This window comes from Lithobates pipiens, unplaced genomic scaffold, assembly GCF_037356315.1.
Source record: "Lithobates pipiens isolate NorthernLeopardFrog02 unplaced genomic scaffold, aLitPip1_a1.2 Scaffold_18, whole genome shotgun sequence".
NCBI lineage: Eukaryota > Metazoa > Chordata > Amphibia > Anura > Ranidae > Lithobates > Lithobates pipiens.
Window position 1 is genome coordinate 228,987,295 of NW_027507758.1, and position 12,673 is coordinate 228,999,967.

Genomic DNA, 12,673 nt, shown 5'->3' on the forward strand with positions numbered 1-12,673 from the left:
GCAATGCAACCTTTCGCCGTGTAAATCCTTTCTGAGCATGCGCCATTCTTAGTCTGTCGAACTAGCCTACTGACGAGCGGATTGTCCGCTGAAACCAAAGTATGACGGACAGTATTTCGAAAAATCCGAAATACTTAGTACGCCAGACTGCACGCTGAAAAAGTCTGCTGAAGCCCACACACGAGCGGACTGTCCGCTGAAATGTGTTTCAACGGACTAAGTAGGCCATACAGTCCGCCCGTGTGTACGCGGCTTTAGGAACATGTGGTGAGTCCTGTGGATTATTGCCTAAATAAACTTTTGCCTTAAAAGGGATTGCTTAATGGACTGTATAAGTGTAGCACCCTCTAGTGTGTGCTACTAGTAGTGTAGGAAAATGTACTCTTACTCTTGTTTAAAGCCTGTGAGTCGTAAATAAGTCAGAGCTGGATGACTCAACCTAACAGCTCTCTGGTGCCTTTCCCTGTTTCTGGGGCATTGGAGAATGTTCTAGAGCTAGTGAGTGGAGGCTAAGGCCTCATGTACACTGTTGTTGGCAAACAGACGTTTAGGAGCAGTTGGGCATTTTTTTCAACTGCCCCTGAACTCTCCTCTGTTATCTTATCAGTACATGTACACAGGGTCATTTACAGTCATTTCTAAACGCGGCATGTAAATGCGGCAAAACAGACATTTTAACCACTTGCCGGCCGTCAAATGACAGCCAGGCGGCGCACCTATTGTGGTGGGAGGACGTCATATGACGCCCTCCCACCACAACAGGGAATGCGCGTGATCGTGCGTGCGCATCCCTGTTCCTTCGGTGGCGGCGAGTCACGGAGACACCGCTCGCCAACAAGGGGGGTGAACAGCCATTGGGTATGGCTGTTTACCACATGATCAGCTGTGATGAAGTCACGGCCGATCACAGATGGATACACCCCCACTGTGCACGGCGCGTGCGCGGTATCGCGAGCGCGCTGCACGTGCACGTCGGTGGTGGCGTGTTCCCGGGAACACTGCTCGTCACTGACGCTGGTAAACAGCCATTGGCTGGCTGTTTACCCACGTGATCGGCTGTGATCATTTCACAGCCGATCACTAAATGTAAACAAACCACGGTAACGAGATGTTACCGGGTTCTCCTCCTTACACACCGATCGTGCATGAGGAGGAGATTGTGGTAACATCTCGTTACCGCTTACAATGTACACCAATCACACCGATTGCCCCCCCAATAAAGAGGACCTGTCACCACCCCTCATAGTAACTGTCATTCACAGTCCATCAGAGTACCTGTCACAGTCCATCAGAGTACCTGAGTACCTGTCACAGCCCATCCAAGTACCTGAGTATCTGTCACAGTCCATCCGAGTACCCGAGTACCTGTCACAGTCCATCCGAGTACCTGTCACAGTCCATCCGAGTACCCGCATACCTGTCACAGTCCATCCGAGTACCTGAGTACCTGTCACAGTCCATCAAAGTACCCGAGTACCTGTCACAGTCCATCCAAGTCCTCATCACAGCCAATCAGAGTACCTGAGTACCTGTCACAGCCCATCAGAATACCTGAGTATCTGTCACAGCCCATCTGAGCACCCGAGTACCTGTCACAGTCCATATGAGTACCTGATTGCCTATCACCGCCCTTCAGAGTAACCAAATACTAGTCACCAGGCCATCAGAGTACCCAAGTACCTGTCACCAGGCCATCAGAGTACCCGAGTACCCGTCACCAGGCCATCAGAGTACCTGAGTACCTGTCACCAGGCCATCAGAGTACCAGAGTACCTATCTGCAGCCCATAAGATTACCCGAGTACCTATTTGCAACCCATGCCTCATAGAATACACATTGGGGTGTTTGCTTTCCAAAATGGGGTCATTTTTGGTGCTCCAGGACCTTCAAAATTGTGATAGGTAGGAATAAAATGAGATGTGTCATTTATGCTCCTAGAACGCCTGAGGGTACTACTTCAATGTTCGGCCTCTCTATGTGACCAGGCTGTGTAAAAGTCCTACACGTGTGGTATCACCATACTCAGGAAGAGTAGCAGAATGTGTTTTGGGGTGTAATCTTTGCTATATACATGCTATGTGTTAGAAATATCTTATAAATTGACAACTTTGTGTAAAAAAAAAAATGCGTTTTTATTTTTTTCCACATTTTCGAAAAACTTCTGGAAAAAAATAAACTGTTCAAAAGACACATTATGCCTCACAGATTATACGTTGGGGTGTTTTCTTTCCAAAATGGGGGCATTTTATGGGCAATTCCATTGTCCTGATACTCCAGGGACTTCAAAAGTGTAATAGGTGGCTGTGAAATGAGATGTGTCATTTTTGCTTGTGGAACGCCTGAAGGTACTACTTCAATGTTGGTGCTTTGTATGTGGCTAGGCTGTGTAAAAGTCTCACACATGTGATATCACCATACTCGGGAGGAGTAGCAGAATGTATTTTGGGGTGTAATTTGTTGTATGCATATGCTGTGTGTGAGAAATAACCTGATAATATGACAATTTTGTAAAAAAAAAAGTAATAAAAAAAAATCTTCATTTTGCAAAGAATTGTGGGAAAAAATTACAACTTAACCACTTGCTTACTGGGCACTTAAACCCCCCTCAGTCCCAGACCAATTTTCAGCTTTCAGCGCTGATGCACTTTGAATGACAATTGCGCGGGCATACAACACTGTACCCAAATGAAATTTTTATCATTTTTTTCCCACAAATAGAGCTTTCTTTTGGTGGTATTTAGTTACAGCTGGGAGTTTTATTTTTTGCTAAACAAACAAAAAAAGATGCAAAAAAAAAAAAAAAAAAATCATGTTTTAATAGTTTGTTATAAAATTTTGCAAACGGGTCATTTTTCTCCTTCATTGAAGTTCGCTGATTAGGCGGCACTGATGGCTGCATTGGTGGGCACTGATGGGCTGCATTGGTGGGCACTGATGGGCTGCATTGGTGGGCACTGATGGGCTGCACTGGTGGGCACTGATAGGCATAGTTAAGGCGGCACTAATAGGCACAGATAAGGTGGCACCGATGGGCACAGATAAGGCGGCACTGATGGGCAAAGATGGGCACAGATAAGATGGCATGGATGGGTGGCACGGATAAGTGGCACGGATGGGTGGCACGGATGGGCACTGATAGGTACCACTGATAGATGGGACTGATGGGCACTGATAGGTGGCACTGATAGGTGGCTCTGATAGGTGGCACTGCTGGGCACTGATGGGCGGCACTGCTGGGCACTGATGGGCGGCACTGCTGGGCACTGATGGGCGGCACTGGGTCGCAGCACCTTTGAGGCAGATTGTGGGCACTGTGGGTGGCACTGTTGGTGGCACTGCTGGATGGCACTGTGGGTGGCATTGTGGGTGGCACTGTAGGTGGCACTGTGGGAACTATGGGCACTGATGGGGGGCACTGATGGGGGGCACTTACTTTTATTCAGGATGGCACGGCGGTGGGCAGGTGGGCACTGGCAGGGGGCAGGTGGTCAGCTGTATTGCTGGCCGTGATCGGGACTGATGTCCCGATCACGGCCGCCGGTGATCGGCTTTTTTTTTCTCTCCTCGCGCTGTCAGCGCGAGGAGGAATAATAGCCGATTACCGGCTCCGTTCTATCACATGATCAGCTGTCATTGGCTGACAGCTGATCACGTGATAAGGGGTCGGGATCGACCCCTTGCACGGATCGGTGATCAGGCGAGTCTCACGGACTCGCCGATCACAGAGCGCGCCGCGTGCGCCCCTCAGGGGGCGCGCAGGCCGCTCGTATCCGGGACGACGTCAATAGACGTAGTCCCGGAAATGTAGGTCCGCGCTGATGCCGTCATTTGGCAATAGCGCGGATCTGTAGTGGTTAAAAAAACTCACCATGCTACTTACTTAATACCTTGGAATGTTTACTTTCTAAAAAGGGGTCATTTGGGGGGTATTTGTACTTTCCTGACTTGTTAGTGTCTCAAGAAATGAGATACACCTTATGTACTGAAGGCCTGATCAGATGTGATCAATTTTTTTTTTTTAACCAATAATTTTTATTCAAATTTTTCAGATTTACAGGGTACAAAATATACAAATTAACTTTCATACATAGAAGTCATACACTTGACGTAAATAGGAGACAGTCCAAACATATCCCGCTAACAATGTGGTTGCAATTATATAAAACAATACAGTGTGTTGACACAACATATTGCCAAACAGGCATCATCGCCACCGCCTGAGACCATATCACCCTCCCATCGCAGGTGCCCCCTCGGGGATCTAGCTGCACCCCCGTGGGAGGAATCATACGGTTCCCTTTATTTTGATCCTGTATTGAACTTAAAACAATCGAGTTTATGCCCATTTCCCATAGATTGTAACAAACGCTCAATAGGCGGCAATGCTGTCTCTCCATAATGTCTACTATGTGCCATAAAGAAAGTCAAAAATAAGGGGGAAACAATAACTATAACCTTAATCGGGTAAGGGGAAGGGGAGGGAAGGAAGAGTAGGAGCCTAATACTAGGCCCCAGGGCAGGAGACTGTCACTCAACAAGTTTTCTAAGAAATAAAGATATGTTTCCAGTTCCTCAGAATTCACACCCCACACAACTAGATTAGCTATGTCGTTTTACTATGGTGTGTGTGCTTTATACCAGTCGCACCACGGTTGCCAGTTATTTAGAAAGATAGTACGTTTCCCTGATACCGATGCCAAAATAAGTTCGTAATTGTAATGAGTAGCAAGAGACCGAATGACCTCTTGTACCTCCGGTGGCTGGGAGGATTTCCAAATCCTAAGAAGTGCCAGTCTAGCTGCTAAAAATAGATGAGTTACAAACTGTCTAAGGGATGGTGGAATATCCTCTATTCCTACATTAAGCAGGACCAAAGCAGGGGACGGGGGTATCGTGATGCCTGTCACTTGTCGGAATATTTCGAATATTCTCATCCAGAATCCAGCTAGTTTGCTGCACGACCACAGTACAAGAAAAAAAGTGCCTCGGGGGCGTGGCTTAGCAATGGCGGTATAATCTGAGCGCTGATTCTTCCCCTCCAGTGTCCCGCTTGAGAAGCCGATGGCAGCCCGCAGTTTGTGAGCCCTTACAGATGTTACGGATGTTACGATCGTTGACCCGCTGAGAGAAGCTGTGGTCCTCGCTGTGTCCCCGCTGAGCGCTCTGCTGTTTGTTTGCCGTGCTTTCCGAGATCCGAGATCCTGCTGAACCCGCTGTGCCTTTGGCGTCCGTGCCGTGCTGTGTAGTGCTGTCTTCCCCCCTGTTGGGAATTGATCCGGTCGGCATGGAGGGCGTAGGGACGGACGGCTCGGCGGTGGGGCAGAGGAGGAAGTAGAGGAGACGGAGGAGAAGCTGTAAGAGAGAGTGGAGGCAGAGGTGGACACGAGTGTTACTGTGAGAAGCCAGCCCTGGGAGCAACAGGGCTGCTAGTGCAGTTAGTGCTTCATCTCTCTGTCTAGATCCATCATATCCCTCCCTACTCATCCAGCCCACTGTAAAGATAGGAGCCATGGAAGAACTCTGAGAAAACAAGCTGACTGACGGAATCTGCAGGTTTGGAGGCACAGAAATGTAGGAAGCACATGGTAGTACATGGAGAGGTGAGCCTATGTTAAACTATTGGAGAAGTGCTGAACCCACACTATTTCATATATTGATTTAAGACTGAGTTAAGACTGATAAAGACTGTTAAAGAAGCCTTCGGTGAGCCTTTGCTAAAAAAAACTGTTGGAGAGTGCTGTATCTACACTATTTTATATACAGGGCTAATACTAATATATAGGGCACTGTTTTTTCCCCCACTCTCCTCACTATGGATATCCAAATCTGGAATTTGCCTCCTCACTGGGGATGCACAGCACAAGGAGAAGGAGAGAGGAAAAAACTGCGCAAAAGGAGCTAGTCCAACAGGGAATTAAAGGTTTCTTTCCGCATACACGAGCAGCAACAGCTCGGGCGTCCGCGCTAGAGACTAGAGAGATGGCTGGTATTGAGATCCCAATGGCAGCACCCCGGATGAGTCTCCCATTATCACCAGACGCAGCAATGGACATAAATCAGGCGCGGGCAAGGCCTGAAACAGGGTTAGAGACGGGATGTCGGGGGAATATTGGAGGAACCTACAGGCTGTATGGATTTAAGATCAGTAATGCAAGCCCTTCCAACTCACCAAGAAATAGAGGCCCTGAGAACAATTATGCAGGCTCTCCCAACACGCCAAGAAATGGAGGCCCTGGTGTCCCGACTGGAGGAGGGACACAGAAGGGAAATGCAGTCAATACGGTCAGAGGTACAGGCTTTAACAGATAGGGTAAATGTGGAAACATCAGCCTTCAATAGTATAGAGGAAAGGGTATCCAAGTTAGAAAGAGAGCAGATAGCACAGACGTCCATTATACAATTAAAATTTGAAACAGCTGAAGACCGAAGTGGAAGAAACAATCTCAGATTTAGAGGCATCCCTGAAAGTATTGAGGAGGATCATCTACACAAGACTGTGGTTTCTATCTGCCATAACCTGGGGGTTAATACGGCCCAAGGAGAAATTGAATTTGACAGACTTCACAGAGCTCCAGGCCCACGTGCAATAGACCTGTCCAGACCAAGGGATGTAATCGGGTGTTTACATAGATATGCTCATAGGAAGATGATTAGTCGGAAAGCATGGGATGCAGGCCCGATAGTTTATGAGGGCGCCAAGATCAGTATTCTACCGGATTTATCAAAAGCTACTCTACAGCGGAGGGCTCAACTGCGGCCTATACTGGAGAAAATAAAATCTTCGGGGGGCACTTACCGATGGGGGTACCCAATCTCCCTGACAGTTAAAAGGGGATCAGCCTCTTCTGTGCTTTCATCTCCACAGGAGTTACCGGCTTTATTTTTCTTTTTGGAAGCTGACTGGTGTGAGGTACAAGATTGGCTTCAGCCTATAAAGAAAAGACATTTAAAAGAGGGGGCTTTAAGGACTAGTGGTGAAAAATCCTTGAAGGGTAGTAAAGAAGCAATTGCACAGCAAATAGCTGATGCGGGCTCCTTACCCTAGGTCAATGTGCTATAAGAGAATAAGGGTTACGTATATATACTGGGTGATATCTCCCCTTTTGTTAAGGGCAGGGCTCTGTATGGACCCTGGATAATTTACTTTGCATAATATATATATAGGATGATATAAAATAATATGTATATGATTGCCATGTTATCCTCCCCCTCCCCCCATAATTTTTTTCCCCCCTTTTACGGGAACAGAGTTTATTAGATAGACACAAATATTAGTTAACAAAATAAAATTTGGGTGTTCACTACTCCCATAATAAAATATTGAGATTTGATATTATTGATTTAGGGTCCACGTTGACGTGGTTTGTTATAGGATCTGGAGGTTTTAGGAGGGTAGGTGGGTGGATGGGGGGGGCGACATAAAGGTTGTAATTACAATATACACTATAAAGTATACACTAAAAATATACACCTACTTTGGGTTAAGGGGATAAAGGATTAGGATAACTTTAATGGGTATTAGAATAATAGGAACAAAAGGATAACTCTTCTTTTTTATAAGGGAAGGGAAAAGGAGTGAGTTTTTTATTTTTATTTTTTTGGGAAGGGGTTGGTGAGAGGAAAGGGTTTTGCCCCTAATAGTAGGGTATAGTTCTTGGACTGGCCTGGGGGATTATAGTTGGACCTGAATTGGAATACATGGCAAGGGTATGGGAGAATTATATATATTGTGTGCTGCATAATATTGAATAGAGGGAGAGGGAATTGACGAGAAAAAAACTGGATCAAATTATTGAGGTTGTCGGAATGGATGTTAATATAAAGGGACTACCTGGAGGGGAGGTAGCGTTGCATGTGCCCTGTATTTGCTAGCTACCAGCCCATACCTTACACCTACGGGAAACTGAGAACCCATAGGTAGGTGTGGGGGAAATTTGAAAGATATCCCCCATAGGGGGTCCTCTTCCCCTTTCCCCCCTTTTTTTTTCTTTCTCTTAGCCCAGAAAAAATTGAGGGATTACGTGTAACATCACTCAATACCAGAGGACTTAATGCTCCCGAAAAACGTAAAATGCTATTAAACGATTTAAAACGCTCCAAAACTGATATTGGCATGGTACAAGAAACACATCTGAAGGAGGGAAAATTTCCCCACCTCCAAAATAGAAATTTTCCAAATGTTTATCATAAATCAAGAGGCTAAAACTAAGGGAGTGGCCATTTTAATTTCTAATCGTATAACGTGGTCTCTGTTGGATAAATGTCAAGAACCAGGGGAAAGATATCTATTCCTTAAGGGGTTTATAGGAAATGTTAAAGTAACTCTCGCTACAGTTTACTCCCCAAATATACAGCAAGATGGGTTTTTGAATAAAGCATTATCAAAATTAATGGAATTTAAGGAAGGGATACTCATTATAGGGGGGGACTTTAATGTCTCTCTAGATCCCAAATTAGACACCTCGAATGGGACATCTTCTGTCTCTGGAAGAATTAGGAAAAATATCCTTCGCAAATTAAACGAACTGCAATTGGTCGATGTATGAAGAGCTTTCCATGCAGATGAGAGGGATTATACATTTTTCTCAAATCCCCACCAACGGTATTCACGTATCGATTTCTTTTTACTATCTCAGCGAACATTATCGTTAGTACAGGACATATGTATAGGAAATATAACATGGTCTGACCATGCGCCAGTTACGATCAATATTTCTTTGAAGGAGGCTACACATAAGATGTATTGGAACTGGAAATTGAATGAAAGCCTTTTGCAATGTCCTGAAATTCGAGAAGAGGTGGTCAAAGAAATCGATTCGTATTTTAAAATTAATAATAATGGAGAGACTGAAATGGGGATAGTGTGGGAAGCCCATAAAGCAGTAATTAGAGGAATTCTAATAAAACATGGATCCCAAATAAAGAGAGCTAGAGAAGAGGAAACAGGTAGATTATTGGAGAGGATAAGGGAGACAGAGATACAACATAAGAGGTCAATGGAGAAGGACATATGGATAGAATTGGCACATTTGAGGAGACAACTATCTGATCTCCTTCGGTATAAGGCAAGGGCTATTTTACAACAAAAGAGGAGAGTAATATGTGAATCAGGAGATAAATGTGGTCAAGTGTTAGCAAGGAAGCTAAAAAAGCAACGACTCCGATCATATATACCCTATATCAGAACAAAAGGAAATCTTAAATCCTCACTACCGAAAGATATTGCAGAGGAATTCAGACAATATTATACTTCATTGTATAATCTTCCAGTTTCCTCCCATCCCTCTTCATCATTAGAAGAATATCTCGAATCTTCACACTTAGCGAGATTGTCATCTCCAGGACGAAGAAAACTTGAGTTACCAATAACAACAGAAGAAGTAACTTTGGCAATAAAGATGTTGAGGCAAGGAAGGGCTCCTGGTCCAGATGGATTTACTCTGCAATACTTTAAAATTTTTCATTTACAACTAGTCCCTTATATGGTTAAAACATTTAACATACAAGGAAAAGCTGCGCCTCCACCTGTAGAAGCACTAAAGGCACGTATTGTACTTATTCCAAAAGAAGGAGAGGATCAGTCAATATGCAGTAGCTATCGTCCAATATCATTACTAAATACAGACTATAAAATATTCACGAAGATACTTGCATCTCGCCTACAGCCGTTTATGACACAGTTGGTACATTTGGACCAAGTGGGGTTCATCCCCACACGTGAAGCTAGGGATAGTACAATTAAAGTTTTGAATTTGATTCAATATGTAAACCATAGGAAGTTGCCGAGTATCTTTGTGAATACAGATGCAGAAAAGGCCTTTGATAGGGTCAATTGGCCCTTTATGTTAGGAGTCTTAAAACAAATGGGCCTTGGGGATCGAATGCTGGACTGGATAGCAGGAATATATTCAAAGCCACAAGCATTGGTGAAGGTTAATGGGATAAACTCTGAAAATTTCCCAATAGCTAATGGGACGCGTCAGGGATGCCCTTTGTCGCCTCTCTTATTTGCGTTGTCACTGGAACCTTTGTTAAATAGAATTAGACAGAACCCCGATATTAAAGGCATTCCCTTAGCGGATCAGGAATATAAACTTTCAGCATATGCAGATGACTTATTATTTTCACTTTCTAGTCCACAAATATTATTACCCAATTTTCTGGGGGAAATAGAGTGTTACGGAGCTCTGTCTAGTTTTAAAATAAACTACAGTAAATCAGAGGAGATGGGGATATCACTGGAGGGTTCCATCCAAAAAAATCTGGAGGACAATTTTAAGTTTAAATGGACAGCTACAGCACTGAACTATCTAGGGATACAGATTCCACCTAATTTAACAGATGCATATGCATTAAATTTTCCACCCTTATTAAGGGAAATTAGCATAATGTTGAATGAATGGAGTAAATCCTCACACTCCTGGTTTGGGAGAAGTAATATCTTGAAAATGAACATAGTCCCTAAATTTCTTTATCTGTTCCAGGCGTTACCGATCCGGATTCCACTGGCCTTTTTTAGTAAAACTAGATAAATGTTTACAAAATTTATATGGGCAAGTAAGCATCCTAGGATTAATAGGAAGCTGTTAATACTGCCTAAAGAGGTGGGTGGAATTGCAGCACCGGATTTATATAAATACTACCAAGCTACTCAGCTTGGTAGAATTGTGGACTGGTGCCGTCATAGAGACAGTAAAAGGTGGGTCGCTATGGAACAACAAGTAAGTCCCATTCCTTTGGATAGAGCCATGTGGTGCGGCGCGGCTATACCCCCTATATTAAGAGCCCATCCGTTAATAGGACCTACGCTCCAGATGGGAGCTAAAGCCGTATGGATCCCCAGAATCTCAACAGTAAAATCTCCTTTATTTCCCATTCTTGGGAATCCACACTTCCTGCCTGGCCTGGAACCAGGAGTATTTAGAAATTTAAGAGAGAAGGGATGTTTTCAGGCATCACATTTCCTGGTCTAAAAAATGGCCATCACTTCCGGTTCCGGCGCCGCATGGAGTAGCTGTCCCCTCTCACAGCTCCCGCAGACCGGCCTCTAAATCGGCTTCAAATCCGGCGATTTCGCCCGCTCCACCGGCCAGCTGACTTCCCCACGCTACCAGCTCCAGGATGGACCGGTTCGTGGAAAAAACCGGGCCGCGTTCGTACGCGGCCGCCACCGCGCGGCAGGCCGCACCGCAAATCGAGGCCCCGGCTTCGGCCTACACCGCTCCGGTCACCGCTCCGGCCTGCACGGCCTACCCGGAGGAGCCAGCGCCAGCCATGGAGGTAGGAGACCCAGCACAAGGCCAGACAACCTCCAAGGCACCCTCTTCCCTCCAATCTCCAACCTCCACACATGTACCTGGGCCTGTGGCGCCTGTGACCATGCTGCATTCTCTGCCATCCCCACCGCTGCAGGATCCACAGACAGAGCTTCTGGCACAAGCTGTTGCTGCTCTCCTCTCTCCTATGATAGCTGCCTCTGTTGAGAAAGCTGTCACCCAAGGCATGCATAAATTTCAAGCCCAACTCGGGGAACATGCATCCAGACTCAATGAGGCTGAAAATCGCATCTCTACTTTAGAGGAAGAATTATACCAAACGCAGTCCCTGGAACAAGCTCAGGACAGAACTAACAAATATATTTTGGAAAAGCTTGAGGACCTCGAGAATAGGTCCAGGAGGAGCAACCTGCGTTTTGTAGGTATCCCCGAGTCGCTTCACTAATCCGCCCTGTCAGACCTGTGTGCAAGCTGCATCCCGGAGGCTCTGGGCCTGGGGGGACCCTTCGTCGTGGAACGAGCACATCGTGTGGGGGCGCCCAACTCGGATCGCAAGTCCCCGCGCCCGATAATTGCCAAATACCTGAATTATTCAGACAAAGCCTCCATTCTGCAGCAGTATCGCCAGTCCAGATCACTTCAGATTGACGGGGTCAAAATCCTGATCTTTGCTGACTATTCAGTGGATGTTTCCAAGAAACGGAAGGCCTTTCAACATATCTGTACGGAACTATTCCAACGGCAGATGAAATTCACTCTGGCATTTCCGGCAATCCTACGGATCAAAGCACCCAACGGAGAACAGCTCTCTTTTCAAGACCCAGACGATGCATCGCGTTTTCTGAAATCGATACGCTCGGGCCCTCCACTCAGCCCGGCTCCCAAAGCGGCCCCAGTCAATAGGGCCCTTGACCAGAGGAGCCCACGGAAGGATTCCCCCAAGCGCTTCAGGGCCTCAGGTCCAGCTCCTCACGCTCTGAACCCACGTTGATGAACCCCAGGACCTTGTTACCTTTTTTGTCTTCCCTCCCTTTCAGGGACGAAGCTTTGCCTACCACCCGTTTTCTCATGGTAGAAGTGGCTTCTGCTTGAATCAATCCCCTCCTGGGCCACTTGCGCTATGCATGCGCTCCTCAGGTAATATTTGACCAGGGCCGTGACTGGCCCCGTGCGCTACATTGACTGAACGTATGTCTTTTACCATGCCCCATACGCCTTCGGCTTCTGGTTGTTCTTTTATTGTCTTATTATAACTGTTTTTCCTCAATGTTTGTGTTTTTTTTCTCTCAGGTTATACCCACTTGTTCCCCCTGTGGATTCTTCTGTGCAGACCATCTCACTTCGTTCTGATCCTTGCCTGGGTTGACGGCATGCCATGCTCCTTCTTTCTAGGGCAG